This window comes from Rhopalosiphum maidis, chromosome 1, assembly GCF_003676215.2.
Source record: "Rhopalosiphum maidis isolate BTI-1 chromosome 1, ASM367621v3, whole genome shotgun sequence".
Lineage (NCBI taxonomy): Eukaryota > Metazoa > Arthropoda > Insecta > Hemiptera > Aphididae > Rhopalosiphum > Rhopalosiphum maidis.
In genome coordinates, this window is record NC_040877.1 from 81085714 (window position 1) to 81103954 (window position 18241).

An 18241-nucleotide genomic window follows, 5' to 3' on the forward strand; every position below is an offset into this window, starting at 1 on the left:
TAATGTTTTATTACTAAAAGCAGAGATGAATAGTTAATGTCACGTATTCGAATAACACACACGTACGGTTAAATTTTGACCCGCGGAAGCTTTGTTACATAAAGCACCGTCCTTGATTTTGGTGTCATGATATCGGAGTGAGGGTGGTGAGATTAAAATAAGCCTTATTACGACACAAAATTCACCTAAGAAGTGAATACATACATAAATAACGAACCATTTCACAATATTGAAATGCGTTCTGATTTTGAATACAAATCGAAAAACTGTCATCTGTATAATGTATATTTTATATTAGGTTACCGGGCTGCCTATAGTTTATATTGAAAACGAATGATATAATATGTACATTGTACATCGTACATAAAGAGATCCACTGCGATCATAATGGAACGTCAGTAGACACACAGACGCGACTCGCGCATTTAAATAATATATATTTATGTTTATGTATATTATATAGTGATCTTGGATAGACAATTGTTTTGTGAAATAATAAATCGACTAACCTTAACTATAATATGTACACTGATTATATACGGTATCATATTCCCCGTTTTATCAATGTATTCAAATTCGTTATACTTAAGGATATTTAGGTTTGTATGCTTTTCAAGGAGTTTATTACGGGGTATTATCTTCTTTTTTCAAATAAGAGCCACTATGTTTTTATTGCGAATTTGTTAAGCATTTGTTTTTTTTTTTTAATTTCATTCTGAATTTTATGACAATTTGTTGAATTATTGAATTGTATATCCTATTAGGATATAAAATACAATTTACAGTTTGTATTTTAGCCCTTGTAAATATATTGTGATAGTGGATGATGATCATAACCATAGGGAATAAAAGGTAAGCAAGTGTTTACCGCTTTGCTGTACATCGTATGTCGAATGAGTTGCTTTTATGTATGTGTTAAATTTGAATTCAATGATATAATATCATTATATACGAAAAACGATTGTTAGTGGAGACAGGTCTGTCAGCTTATATCACTAAGTAAATTTAAAGTATTTACTAATACATATACCTATTTCCTGGTTATAGGTCTTATTAACTTTTATCAGAGACCACTCCCGTTTTTGAAAATTTAAATTCTTTTACTACCTTAAAGACTGTTTTACAGGCATAAAATACTTACACCCACACACACACACACACACATACATATATATATATATATTGTAAAAATAATAAATTCATCGCTCCGCTTTGAATCTACAATATTGAAATCAAAGCAATTTAACCTCTATCGAAGACAAACAATCACAACATAGAATTTTTAGAAACTTGTGATGCAAGTTTGTTTTTTTTGCGATAGAGTGAGGAAAATCAAAGTTTTAAAAAGAGGGTGCACAAGTAGAAAAACCTCATCAGCAAACCAAGCCACGTGAAGGAATCATTGGAATCAACGAACTTTTCAAGGAACAAATAAGATATAAATACTAAATCTCTTACAAAAACCATGGATTAGGTATAGAATATAGTAATAGACCTCATTCTGATCAGCTTAAAAAAAAAATTAGTTGGATTAAAATTGGCAAGATAAAATATATTAAAAGTGTACAGAATAAAAAATTAAATTTTTTTAACACATTGAATATAAAGAAATAATTTAGACTAAAAAGATTTAAGTCTTAATTTAAAATATTTCTTTTATTGGAATCCTCTAAGTTTTTTTATTTTAATATTAAAATTAATAATAATTTTATATAGGTGCTCGTTGGGAATAAATATTAGGTACGTTGTCTACATTATAATTAATAACTAAAATAAAACACATTTAATTACCTATATTATTTAAATACTTTAAAATCGCTTTTAATTCCTGTGCCATTTAAGTTTTATATTAATACAAATATTTTGTTTTCTTTAATTTGTTTATTGTATATATTATAATTTTACAGAATTTGTATTCGCATCAATAAACAATGGTTGCAAAGGAGTAGTTTTGTTCACACAGAGCCTATTGTCGGTTAAAACAGAAAAAAAATACATAATATTATTATAATAAAAATCACTGTAATATGTGAAATGTGTAAATGAATATTATAAAACTGATGTTTTTAAATTATTACAAATAATTATTGTTGTGGCTATGAAAAAAATTTATAAAAGGAACCTAATAATTTCCTCACTTTGTCACTTAGAGTAAAATAAAATAAATTTGTTTTCATTAATTAAACAAATAAGAATTCATATTTTTGCATTATTGTTAAAATATAAATACAAAAAAATTAATATATAAACTGAATAAGCTCTTCAAAATCAACATGTATAAGAGCTCTGAAAATGTATTTTAGGTGAATAAAATTAATAATTCAGATAGATCTTTAAAAATATATATACCTAAATCTAACTACGTTTTAATAAAATTGTAACCTATACCAAGGTTATACCTTAGTTATCCTAACGCGATATCTTTAACTTTGAATAAAATCTTATATTACGTATCATATCGTTTAATGATAATCCCATTATAATATAAATGTACATATATTTAATATGTATGTATATGTAAAAAAAATATAAATATTTATCTGAATTTTTAAAGAACCCTGCACATTTATTTGGCTATAATAAAATCAAATCAATAGTACAGTATCTGTGTGGGCAATTATTAGACGAATTGAATTTAAATGAATAACATGCCATTCTTGTCGTCAATGAACTGAAATGACAGTGAAAGAAAAGAAGTTGTAGACAAAGTAAATTTATTTAGTTTAGTTACACGTGCCATTAAATATAGGCCCAAACCTCCGGTATCACATTAATTATTAAATTATTATAATTATGTTATTCGACAATATTTCGTATAAATAATAATATATTGTTAACTGACATAAATAGTATATTGTTATATGCGAAATCATATTTATTAGATTGTTGTCGTTTTATTGCAACGCTCACGAAAGCCGTAAAGATAGATAAAGTTAATAGGTCTGTGACAGTTATATTAATATATAATTCAGCGAATTTGTGTAGTTAAAAAAATAGTACATAAGCTATATACCCATAAAAAAACCATAATTATTGTGATACCACTCGTTCACTAATTTAACTTTATTGTAACTATTGTTTTACTGGTAACTGTTTATTCATTTTACGAACAACCCTTTATTGCAGCTTATAATAATACATAGGAAAATAGGTGCTCGTATTAATACACATTGCTGATTAAACACTTTTAAAACAAATAAAATCATGATATAACATCATACTAATTTTCGCTATGATCAAATTGCGTTACACTTGACAGTTTCATATGTTATACTGCGATTGTATAAAATAATAATAATAGGTACCTACAACCTGTAATGTTCAAAAACGTTCACTGCCGGCAGGAGTCGTGCATAAATACGTGAAAATATTTTCATTAAAAAACACTGGCGTACAGGTTTTTCGACAAAATCATGTTTTTAACCAAAAACGTTTTGAGCTGTATTATTTTTATGTTAAACGTTTCGTTTCCTAAGCGATTTATTATTGACTGTTTTGCAGTAAATAACGGTAATAACTGCAGTACAATAATATTTGTTGACGTCTAAAATAAAAATTGTACGATCAAATAACATTATCGTTGTTTAAAAAATAAATGATAATTTATACGATAAAAAAAATAGTGGTGTAGGATAGTGAGTGGGTATAGGAGGTGTCCTCTTTAAATTTGGGCTTCAGATTTTTATGCATATTATATTGTACGTTTTATCTGTAAGCATTGGATTGTAAAATTAGCACAAAATAAAATAAAAGTAAACCCTACCTACCCCTGAAAAAAATTCAAAAATTTGATTCATATGGGTCGTCTAGGTATAGTCCTCAATAATAAGAATGTTATCGAAAAAATTAAATCACTGCATCCTCGCCCAATGTGCTTCGGATATGCCACTTTTGATAAGGGTGATGTATATATTATTATTATTGAATAAAAAAGGAAATTCGATAAATGAAAATATTTTTGGTACACATAATTTTATGACAAAACCACAATAATGCATTATATTTATTGTGATATACTATATGTATTGCTGTAACCGTAAAAACAAACGAATCGAAAAAAAAGCGAGTAGTCAGTAGCGTAAAATTGTTTTGTTGAAAAACAGAAAAATGTACACGTCATCATCATAGCAGAGGATGTATTGTTGATTTTTCGGAGTGGCTATTTTCTGTATTTTTAAGGAGAAAAACACGAATTTTTTCCTGCGATATTTGTAGACCAATCATAATATTTTACTGCCGTTTGTTATACAATATACCATATAAAAGAAAAAGAATTTTCTAACCATTTGTATCGTCACTGGGTAGTACATCTGTCGGGTAGAAACAAAACGAGCTCAAAACTAATGTGTATTTTGTCTATAGAAAACTTCTCGATGGCCACTATCGTTAGGTCGACCGTGTACAAGTTGTTTGCTTTTACGTTGCTTTTACGATGCTTTTACGTCTATGACTGTAATCTCTCTCTCTCTCTCTCTATATATATATATATATATATAATTGTACATAATGATACAATACTTGTACTAATATTATATACACATGTTGTATTTCATATCATATTTTATTGTATTTAAATCCATACTATTGTTATTTATAAATATTATTATCTACTCATTAATATAATACATTTGCTAATATTTTTTTATTTTTTCTAAAATGTATTAAAAACTATATTATTATATATTATTATATAATATATTTAATGCAGCAAAAAATTTAATTTTCTTAAAATGTATATACTTAATATAGGCATACAGTATATTCACACTAAGAGGTGCCACTAAATATTTAAATTCAAGGACCTTGTATTGAAATTGAATTTTTGACGAATAAAAGATAGTACCAAAATACACATTTCAAACTAATTTAAAATGTTCAAACCTTTCGATACACTATGCATGCGTAATAACACTTACTTGTTTTGAATGGAAACACCAATTTTTTTCTACAGATTAGAGTAGAGTGTTGTTTTTAACATATTATTTTGTACAAAACGTTTTTATAATTATAAAATAATCAAATTATATTTAATATTTACGAATAATCTGCAGTTTTTGACGTTATTTCAACTATGTTTAACATGTACTTGAAAATTGAAATAATATCTCCAATATTTTTAAATAATTGTTTGTAGACAGATAATACATAACTAAACACTTATTTTCTTTTCTTAATTTACTCTTATACCGTTTACATATTATAATGATTTTGTGCAAGTAATAAATTATAATTAAGTTGCTATAATATCATAATTGCAGTTTCTAAAAGGTCTAACTATTGCTAAGCGTAATAGTCCTTTAAATTAAGGTGGTTAAAGTACAAACAAATTTTTATGCCACATTTTTTTTTTAGTTGGATAATTATTTATTTTTTTTATTTATATTTACAACTGATTCTTGAATTATTATTCGTTAATAATTATATTTTCTTACATTGTGGGCAAATATAAAGTCAATACTAATATGTATTAAAATATTAAATTAATGTACATACATTTACTCAAAAATTCTGGTATAGTTGAAACCTTCCCAAGCCTCCCCCCTTAATTACGCCTATGTGCTAATCTATCTGCAATACACTATGTACCATACTTAATACTAATTTAAGCTTAATTGTGTAAAAGTATTTGAATTTGCAATAATAACAATAACATTTAATTAAATTCAAAAATGAAAGCTTTAAGTATACAAAATCGAATAAGTATATGAAATGTAACGTCGTGCTCATTTGTCCTAAATTTTAAGTAAATCAATGTGTGAAACAATATTCATGAATTTAAAATGATTTATTTTAGGTGGTTTCATCACATAACTTAAGAACATATTTTCAAATAAGATAATATTATTAACTCAATAGTTGCTTGCTTGAAATAATCTATTGTTGACGAATTCTAAATTAATAGTTATCATTAATATGCATATTATTAAGTAAATAAAGTAAAACTAATGCTATATACTATATACTATAACTTGTTGATAACTTATAATAAGTTTAATAAAATTATGTAGTTTGTACATTGTTGATAAAAAAGTATATACGTTACTCAATCTAACAAACGATCAAAGATATATAATAGCATATACATAAAATGAAATGGGTTCAGCTGGTTCAGGGTTGTGTGTAATATGTAAGCAGCTAAATTCATTCTAACCATTTTGATGTAAAAAAGACACAATAATAATATATAGACATATATACTGAAATTCTAAAATTTTAGATGGCAATACTAATATTGTGAGATCGATAACAAGCCAAAATTCTAACTCGTTATAGTGGTCTGTATATAGTGTGCGACAACCTTTGCGCTTTCAACAATTTATTTTTATATACGCATTACATTTTTACTATGTTCTTTCCATTTCATACTATAGGTATATCTCCGCCTAGATTTGTTTAAATTGTATGGAAAAAACATTTATTTATTTTTTTTTTTAAATTAAGAACCTATACATTTTAACAGACGAACAAACTCAGTTAACCGCACGCCCATGCCAATGTTTTAAATATTTTTACCATTCCCTTAATCATAAATATTTCCTATTGTACAATAATAAATAACCATAAAACATACAATATATAATATAAATGATCAAATATTATAATATAAATAATCTAAAACAGAGAAACATGAAAATTGGGTTATTGCAGGTAACTGCGCTCTGCTGTTTATTACATCCGAAAATTAATTTTGAGTCAAGGAGGTCTGTCGGCCTATATAGTCGCATTACTGAATACTAAGCATATTTTATGATATGTTAATATTGCTACTATACTTATTTATTTTAATATTAATAGTATGAGAACTTTAATTTATTTTCACTTACTATTATAATAGAATAATATAATTTATCATATATTACTGTTATTAAATTTTTAGTCAACTCCGATGACTTACCGTAGAAAATTGCAAATAGGTTTTTATAGTTATAAATAGGCAATAGCTAAAAGTTAATAGGAATCTTTTTTAAAATTTCATAGTGTATGAAAAATAATATAATTACACACATACAAATTTCAAACCCACACCAAAATAATTTTGAATTGCAACAAATTAATTAAAATTGTAATTTTTTATAAAGATTTCTAGTTTTGTTCAAATTTTAATTTGAAATGTCTAAAATATCTAAATATCTATAAAAATATAATTATAGATTGTTTTGGTTACATTATGATCTACTAATGAGGATCCTTGTATTTAAGTTTCACACCAATTTAACCATTTTTATAAATTCTTATATACAAGATAATTTGTAAATTTTAACTATTTTAAATAATAAAAAAAAAATTGAATTTGAAATGCTTATAGCTAAAAAAAACTGATCAGGAACCTGTATTAAGTTCTTAGGCTTTTTAATATGGATATTTATAGATTTTTAAATGAAAAATGACTATATAAATAGATCAAAAGGCGTTTAAGAATTTTAAAAATTATACCATAACATACATTGTTTTTAAAATGATAAAATAATTAAACATTTGATGAAAATTTCAAATATCTACAGTCATTAGTTTTTAAATCACAACAAAATAATAAAACGGGTTTTGTCGAACATTACAGGCTTTGCGAAAAAAATTCCGTTTCCCATAGTTTTATTTTTATTTTTATCGATTATATTGAAAATTACACAAACGTTTTAATTATTAATTTCCAAAAGAGCCAACTAAATTTATTTTTCTACAAGAAAAAATATTGAAGTTAAAAATCGAATATATTGTCTTTATTTTTATATACACAATAAACATTAAATTCTTATAATCAAAAAAAAAAATATGTTTCCTAAAACAGATTAAAATATTATAGTTAAATGTATAAATCATTTTTAAATATAAACATATCGTTCCAATATTAAAAGCTTTAAAATAATAATGCTGGTTAAAAATAGACCTTTGGTGGGGGGCTTGCGCTCCGTTTAATTTGGTCAAGCCTCGTTCCAGTTCATACTCATAGTAATACAAATCGATACAGTCGGACATACAGATTAAACTTTCGTCAAAAATTCATCACTACCTACGTATGTATTCAAGTCTAATGTGAAAAACATTTTTTTTTCTCGAAAATATTATATTTGACTCAGCAATATTTTATGTGTGGATAATAATATATGAACAACAAACTTTCAGTTTATATAGTAATTCGTAAAATGAGTCTCTAAGTGTTCGACGACGGATGATATATTATACGAAATAAACGACGGAAAAACTTTAAGATTAATAAAATATAAACTAGTTCACTGAAAGTATAATTTCTGTGGATTAAAATGTGAATATCATAAATAATATACAATACAATATATCTAATGGCGAAAACAGCTTAGATATATTTTTTAGTTTTCTTTTCGCGTTGAAAGTGATCGCGGTTATAACGCGTTTCGTCTTATATTCTCATCAGCTGACCATTGAAATACCGACCTGCGCGACCGGACCCGTAAAAGGCTGTGTAACTACTAAGTATATATTATATTGGTATTAGGTAAGTATGGTGATTGTGGTGGTTAACTGGCTAGTTGCTAGGAGACCTAAAAATGAGTGCAATAATAATAATAATAATAATAATAGAGTACTTATCTCCTTCTAGGTAACCGCGTGAGCGTTAAGATGAATAGAGGACTGTGCCGGTACCTCGTTGACAGCGTCACGATGAAACGCGGGCGATTATTAACTGTACGATTAAGACGTGGACAATAAATCGATTCTATAAATCTCAAAGTGTAAAGGCACTGTCACAAATTCCTTACATGAGGTACATTTCAGTGGATTCTGTTATCTACAGACAACGCCAAAAAAGTTTAAATTTTCATGAAAAATTCAAGATTTTTATTATCAAAAACGTGTTTTATTCAATCCAATTTTGAATCAATCTTATTTTTCTTTTCGTATCAACTCAATTTCTATAATTTTTCCATCAGTTAATTTTAATATGAACTATATAAATTATTAGTATGTAATTTATAAATCATCGCTTTCTACGTCCGTCAAATGTTCCCTCTGATACAGAGTCCGATTAAAAAAATAAAAAAATAATAAAAATGTGTTTTTCTTGTTCATCTTATATTCACAGGTTTACACAAACTTGATAGTTTTTTTTTTTTTGTTAAATTATAAAACTTCCATTTAAATATTTAATTACACTAAAATTCCTTATTTTTTATTCATTAAGATAGTATAGGTATATACCTACTTTTTTTTGTATAGAAACATAATTGACTTACATTTCGTATAATTGTCTTAAATTAATATCTAATATAAATTCAGAAATAAATTATTAATAATTATTTTATCAATTGTGATCACGTTTCTTCAATCTTAACAAAAATCAGATTTTAAATATTAATTACAGTTAATTGGGAATTTATTGTTTAAAATATTTAAATGTATAAGTTAGTATGTATTTAAATTTTAGATGTGGTGTATTCGACCACTATTTTTCTAATGCCAATTTTATTTATTTTAGTATCCTCAAACATTTTTTTTAAATGGCTTAAAATATTAAGTAAAACAAATTTTTCTATAAAAATTCATGCTTTTGAGATACAAAGTGTTAAGACAATGTTAACGATAAAATAATCACCCTTTTGAATATTATACATTTATGATTTCAACTATTATTCCATTAGCTGGTTAACAAAAGTAATTTTAATTAATCAAAAAAGTAGTAAATTATATTGGTTTATCATGTAATGTTCATGATATGTAACATAATGATATTTTCAAAATGTTTAAGTTCTTAAATGGGTATTACATTGGCTACAGCTTGTTGTATTTATTTATAGTGAATAAGTTAAATAATTCTTACAAAATATATAAAATATTAAATATATAAATAAATACATTTATTATTCTGTTTTTTTAATAACACTACAATAATGTATCATTTTTTTTTTTTTTTTTTTTTTTTATCAAAAGTGATTAAGTAATCTTATAGCTACTGGCTAATTAACTACTGATCGTCATAAACCAAGATAACACTCTCCATGTTACACAAATTTATAGAATGATCTCGCCAATAATAATAAATCTTCATGATTATATTACAGATCGTAATATAGATTTTAACCTGGTTGAGTTATCATAAAAAAATTAGTTTTTTAATTAATTTTCGTAGTTAATATTATATTAATCGGAGCAAAAATACAATCATTTTGGTGGTGGTTATTTTTGTAGGATATTTGAGTTACAAAATCAATGAAAATATTTCTTAAAATTGGCTTTATAATAATATATATTTATAAAATAAATGTAATATTAGATTTTATTTTACTTGGACAATATTTACAAATTATAAATTTTAATAGATTTATATTAATTATTAAAATACTTAAATCACCATTGATCCCCATATCACCTAAACCCATTATCGCAAAGCTTTAGACCCACGATGTTCATGAAACATCATCGCTCGTTAAAAATTTAATTTAAAACATTAACTTTATCAGAAAAATTATCCACTAAAATACTAAATAATGAATAAAAGATGAATTCTCATTGAAAAATTAGTTTGTATCTTCACTAAATAAATAACCTATGACAACCTAACCTAACCTATGACAGTATGACATATACAATTCATCTGTATGTTTTATATAGGTTCCCCATTTTTAGTGATTCATTTAATATTTTATGTCAGTGAAATTTAATAAAACATGGTGAGAACATAATATTACGAAGTGTTACCTACATAATATCAAACTGCTGAGAACGTGTTTTTCAGAAACATTGTATATTAACTTGATGCATATTTTGATGAATTTAATGAATTCAGAACCATGCAGTCTAATATATTATCGCTATTACAACTAAGACACGACAAATTTGTGCTGTAAAAAAAGCTATTTTTTCATATTATATAATATAACACATATTTGTTTTTTTCTCTCTTAAGATGTTTTCACATTAATGAAACTCACTTTAATTCATCATTATTAAAGGAAAGAAAAACATTTTTATGGAAATACATATTTTATAACAATATTAAAAATTATATTATGACTTTATTTCTTTGTTTTATACTTTTCGTAGCTTTAAAATTATATTTCAATTCCCGTTAGTATCTACAAATGGCGAAAAAATAATAAAAACAAAAACATTGATGCTGATGTGTTCGAGTATTTACTATATTTTTTTTCTTACCTCTAAGCGTTTTTTAAGCGATATGATAATTGTCTACGTAAACTCGGTTGATTTGAAATTTATACCGGGCACTGTGCACTTAGGTTTCTAAATTTATAAGTTTTTTTAAAGGCTATAATACTATGAACAAATATTTTAATTCGAAACAAGCCGAATAATGTTTTATACATAAATTGGATAATTTTCTTATTATGTTTTTTACAATTAGAAAAAGAATGTATTATTAAATTGTTATATACATATTACAATAGTATCAATGGTTGACTCGAACTATCAAAACTTTTTCATTTCTTAATTTGTCTAGTATAGTGATAGTCGTTAATGAGGCTCGGTGCATTTTCGAAGAATTTTATTCGTCAGTATACCGTAGTTTAATTAAAATTGTATCTTTATAATATATATTCTTTTTTCCACGAAAAATATTAAATAGACATTGTGCATCGCTGATTAAAAGTTGTAATTTTGATACTTGAAACACTAAGTAAATAATAATATTTTAGAAAAATACACAAAACCTTGGTGTTTAACTTTTGTCACCTTTCATCTATCTCTACATAAAACTAATAACAAATTTTAGTAGATAGCAATATACCATACAATAATGTTTATTAAATTTTATACATAGGTACCTAACGAAAAATATCTCTCTATACATCTAAAATTCCAAAATTATCAACATTTATTTAAAAAATACTGTTATATAATTTACTTAGAACCAATATTTTGTTGTTAGAGACATTTCATTACGTCTAAGTTGAACACAACTTCATCAATATGTTGGCATTTGGCCAATGCTTAAAGTTTAATAATCTATTTGTTTAATATATATTTAAATGTAATAGTTGCTTGTTCTACAATTTAAAATTAAATAATATGGATTTATTTAATTTCTTATTTTAAATGTATTGCGTTATCGAATCTATTTATTACAACATATTATTATCGTAATTTCATATAGAAAAATAATAATTTTTCACCATACTAATTAACATGCATCCAATTTGATAATTTTAACTTAAATAAATAATTTTATCTAAAAAATAAACGCAAGCTGCCATAGCTAAAATAGTTATAATTTAAGTCAATTTGATACAAGAACTAAAAAAATGTACATGCATATTTTCAACGTATAAACAATAGCTAATAATGTGATCTGATAATTACCGTTGTAACGAATATGTTTCAAATTACCCACTACACGACTTTAATAATTATGGAACTACTCTATAGTTGTATAGATAATAAATAAAATAATAAAAAGATGTAAGATAATATTATATGATTTTATGCTCTCAAATAAATAATTATAATATAATATTTATTGAATCATCGTCAATTACAAAGTAGGTACAAATTATACAATACTCAATGAAAATAAATGTAAAAACAAATAGTACTTTGATAAAGCGGTCCCAAAAAGCAAGCTTGTGAAAGGGAGCAGTGATTTAAAAAAACAATTATACAATAAAAATTAAACATAATTTAAAACAATACTAAACATACATGCGAAATCCGAAATTAAATATTAAATAATTACTAAAGTTCAGTGTAACGTATAAAATAAAACTTAATTCATAAAATATTTAAATCTAAATTATTTACATAGTTTAAAAATGTTTTTTTTTTTATTATAAAAAGTAGAAAGATCAAAATTTAATCGTCTTAAAAGACTAACAAATGTGCATAAAATATTTTTTTCACTAAAAAATGTCTTATTTACCAGTGGATTAAGGTTTACTCAATTCTTTAATCTTTTGTGATAGTGATGTTTAGATTTTTAAGCATCAATATTTGTATCAAAACGGTATGAAAGAACACTATTAATAAATATGAACTAGTTATATTTTTGATAATTAAATCAATACATAAATCCATAGCATGATAACTACATGGTTTTTTCAATATAAATCTCAATAATGAATGTATTGCAACATTAAGTTTATGCATATATTAGTCGGTAGAATTACTTCATACTACTAAACCATAACATGATATAGATTGTACTAAATATGTTTAAAATAAAAGGAAATGATTCCTAAATATTTGGTCAAATTTACATTAATAATTTGATCACAAACATAATTTACTTTAATACAATTTATAGTGTATAAATTTAGTGCATAATACCAGGGCAGGGTGTGTAGATACGACGTTACACAAATATAAGCTCGATTTTTGCTTATTAATGTCTATAAAATAATATCAAATGATAGTATACATGCAACACATTTTTCGATAATACATTGCCTTAGCTCTTAAGTACATTTTTGATTTAATATTCTTTAAAAATGCATTTTTTTTTTTATCTTGAAAAAGATAGCTTTTAACTAAATAATATGATTTTATTTATTTTATCAGTAATATTATAATAAGTCATTGTGTTATTCATGTTAACTTAGAACTATTAATGGAAAAACTAATTTGCATTATACATTACAGTAAATATCTATTGATGACATAAACCAGAACTTATTTATTTTATTTTGTAGTTTAGTTATGTATATTATACTCAAATATATAAAATAGTTTTATTTTAATGAATATATTATATTTATAGAATTTACAAGTTCTAGCATGTAAAGGTTTAATGTTAAATCATCTGTGCAATTGTATATATTTAATTTTTTTATTTTGAAAAATACAACTACGTAAAGTTCTAACTGTAACGAATATAAAATGTAAAATAAAAACTTTGTTTTTTAATTAATGACTATACTTGTGGATTCTGTATTATATATATATATTATAACGACAAGGCTTGTGCATTTAAATAGTATATTAATATTCTTCGAATTGCTTTTATAAAATTATTCGTTGAAATATTGTACCTATTTAAAATGTATAAAAAACTACTTATCATTGTTCTTGTTATTATTGTGTTATTAATATCTATTATACCGACTTAACAGTTATTTTAGTCGTGTTTCTTGTATCTTTTATAAAACACTATACAAATACAATTTCAGAAAATTATTATTCCACTCCATAAAATACCAGATATTAATTTCTGGTAATACCACCTGCAATTAAACTCAGTCAACCATATTATTAAAAGCTATTCGAGTTTGCACTAATAATGATATAATAGTTCAAATTCAATATGAACTTTCTTCATTAACTAATCCTTAACAGTAAAACATATTGTTTATTTTAGTAAAAGTCTTACCACTTTATATTTTTTGGTGAATAATATTTTATAATAATTAAACTTTTCATTGCCTTTAAATAGTTCTTCACTTAAAATTTAAAAACGGGTTTATAAACCTTTTAGATTTTTTGTTATATTGCCCGTCAAATAGGAGGAAATTATGTCACAAGTTCACAAGTTATCTTAATCAATCATCTTAGAACAAAAATATAATAACTAGGTATATAATAATAACATTATGGTATCAAATGAAATCCGAGACATTTATCTACTTGGCGTTTCCAAAAATGTATTTTATATCATTAAATATAGTAATTTCAAACATATTAATCATTTTATTTGTAATCGAACAAAATATTAAATTACCGGGTGACTTTTTTCCGAAATTATCTATATACGGTTCTTAATCAAAAACACGAAATGTTCTAGAAACGTGTGTAGTAGACATTTAATTTAGTTATACATATATTATTGGGGTTACAGTTTATACTCTTATATTATATACATTTTTATACTTATAGAGTGTAATATTGCGTAGTATTTAGGTTAGATCAGCTCGGAGATATTTTCTTAAACATATTTTGCAAATCAAATGTTACATGTGTTAACTTATTATCATCATAATAATATTTAATTTACCATTTTTATATCCATAAATTACGGATAACGAAAACGATTTTGTATTTTAAACTTGCCAAAGGTAGGAAAAAGCTTGGATAAGACTCAACTTTTGCTTGCGATTATGTATTATGATTGAAATTATATTAGTGCTTTAAAGGAGCACACAAAATACAAACATTTTTCCTTTAAATTATTATTAAATTTTGAATTATTGTAGTCAGAATTATTAAAAATGATTTGGTCAAAACCCAATGTAAAATAAAATATTATTTCATAAGATTTTAGGATATATTTTGGACTAGAGATAATTTCTCCGAACATGCACCTATCATCAAAATAGCGCGGTAATACATAAATGATTATTAAAAAGTTTTAAATATTTCCGAAAAGCTACATACAACAAAAATAGAAAATATACTTTAAAGTTATGTAAATTATCGTGTGTGAAGTTTGAACAACTTTTAGACAATTACGGTGAGCCAGGTCTAATAAAATCATGCACATTTTTTTTCAATTCTTCGCATAACTCATTAAATAATGTAAGTAGAAATGTTAATCTAATTTAATTTGTCATAAAATTAAGCGTTCTTTAAAATTAAAAAAAATGTATATTATTTTTTTGTTCCTTTATACATTTTTTAATCATTGTAATAAATAATTTTATTGCAGTATCATAATATAGATAGAGATGGTACAGTATACAAACATATAATGATATTATATACATAGTATGTATATATTATATAGTTAAAATAATATTGTATTACAGGTCAAACATTATTTTTGTGTCAAAAATATCATTATTATTTTATGAATTCAATAATTTTTCATAGAGAGATTTATTTTCAAACTAATAAGGAACTAATTTTTTTTTTTTTTTATATATATATTATTATTATTTTATTTAATGTTATGTTATATAGTTTAAATATAGTTATAATTTATGATAATTTCATTTTAAATAACTAAATAACTATATTTATTTTAACAAATATTCATTGAAGATTTAAGGAATGACCACTGTAAACATTTTAATGTATCTTCGATATTTACATACAAATGTTTCAATAAATAATATCAAATATCGAATTTTTATAATAGCAGTAAACTCAATGCGTTAGTCTTTTTCGAAATTTAAATATTATAAACAAACTAGACTATTGGAGATTAATGTTCTTGACATTTTTTGTTTTTTGTTGTTTTTTTTTTAAGAACACGGAAATATTCTGGGATTCTTTTGCAAATACCACGTCTGTCACACTAGACCAAACATTTAATATATAGTCTAGTCGAGTTGGTATACTACATATAGGAATGTTTTAAGCGGAAATACGTTTTCAACATCTAGTGTGAAATTTTAATGGTTCAAAATTTCAGAGTAAAATGTGTTTGTAAATATATGTGTCTTTAATGATTTATTATACTTTGAAGGTCATTTAATAACACTACGACGACGTGTGTCCATGTGTATATGTGTGTGTTGTATTTTATCTTTAAAAAAATTATATTGATATTTAGAATTTTGACTTATTCGTTATTACGTTAAAATATTATTTTTGAATGTGTAATAGATCTTTGACTACTCAATATTAAATTTATCAAAAGATTTTGACAACACCAAAAACATTTTTTATTTTAATTTCAATGTTTTAGTTTATTAAAAACTGTGAATTTAAAATTATAGTTCTGTGTACTTGAAATGAGCATAAAATATTAATTATTTGTAAATCCATCACAATAAATGAATCCAAAATTAGAGATTTATTATTCAAAACAATATAATTATAACACTGCCAATTCATCGCATCGTATTAACATTTCATATAATAGGTATCTGCAGAATAATATTATCTAAATTAAATTCGTTATAAATCGATTGCAAAAGGTATACTAAGATGTTGGCGAGTTATCGAGCAAACGAAATCAGGAGTTTAGTTTAGGTTTATTTTAACGAATGCATCTAATTAAATAAACAGTTTTAATATTATATTGTATTGCGTTATTATACTGACAGGGTATAGTGATTAGTCTGAGAGTAACAGATAACTGAAAGGCTTAAATTATGCGACTACAAGAGATTATACAATGAGGTAATCTTAAATTTGTGTTCCTCGAGCCCTGCAGTTGGAAGTCTTATTTGTTATAAGTGATTTATACATAATTAATTTATGGTAAAATTGACGTTTATGTTTGAAATATATATTATAATAGTTTTAAGTTAAAACCATAACCATATATATCTATATTAACGTTTGCTTGTTGTTTTACTAGTTCTAGCCACATGCATATCCCTTGCTAGTTATGTTATCTTCTGCAATACGACATCGAGGTTTGTATTATTTAATTATATATTTTAAGCTTTAATGTCTTAATTGTTTAAGTATGGATATCTTAATACAATTTTTAATTGTATTAGATTGTCTATACTGCAAACTGTTAAACTAGTTAACTTTATTATTATGATTAAATTATGGAACATTGTATTGAAAAACGACATATTTTTTAATAAATACGTAACTGTTACAAAAATTAAAAGTATTTTATATTATTCCTTATGATTTTTAATACCATTCTTTTGCTTGGTGTTTAAATCAAATTTTGCTAAATATGGTTAATTATGTTTAACGAATGATATATGACGGCGATGAAGCATTTCAACATATTTATAGATATTTTGAATAATAAAAATATACATTTATATAAATCAAAATATTAGATAAATGGCCTTTTTAAGATTAAAATTTATAATTTCCCTAAAGTATAGTTGCTTTTATACTGATTTAAAAAATGTATTAGTTTTAAATGTACACCGAACGTTTAAATAACTCAGTCAACACTTTAGAGTCGTCTAAAAAAAAATATTGGATTTCTCGTGGTTTATTCGGCATTATTTATTTAATATTATAAATCATTAAGGTAGTTATATTAGTTTTAAAACTAAATATTTGATTAAAAAATAATTCCATCATTAAAAAATAATATTAATAATTGTAACAGTTAATCGATGAATAACAATGGACATGCTTAAGAAATAACATTATTTTACATTTGTGACTACTAACATGTTGCATAATGTACTTAAAAATGTTGTAGACACCACACAAATAAAATAAATTCATAATGTTTCTTCCTAAAAATGTAGTTCTGATTTTTATAATTGGTAAACTATGTGTATAAATGTAAAATACACATATAAATATTGAATATTTTTCAAATCTGTAAATACCACTAGTAATGTTGTGCTTAGATAATTCGTTTAATTCAAAACAGTTTTATAAATATTAAATAAGAAATAAAAATTATTTATTTTCCAAAAATTTACAGGATTATTATATTTATGTTACA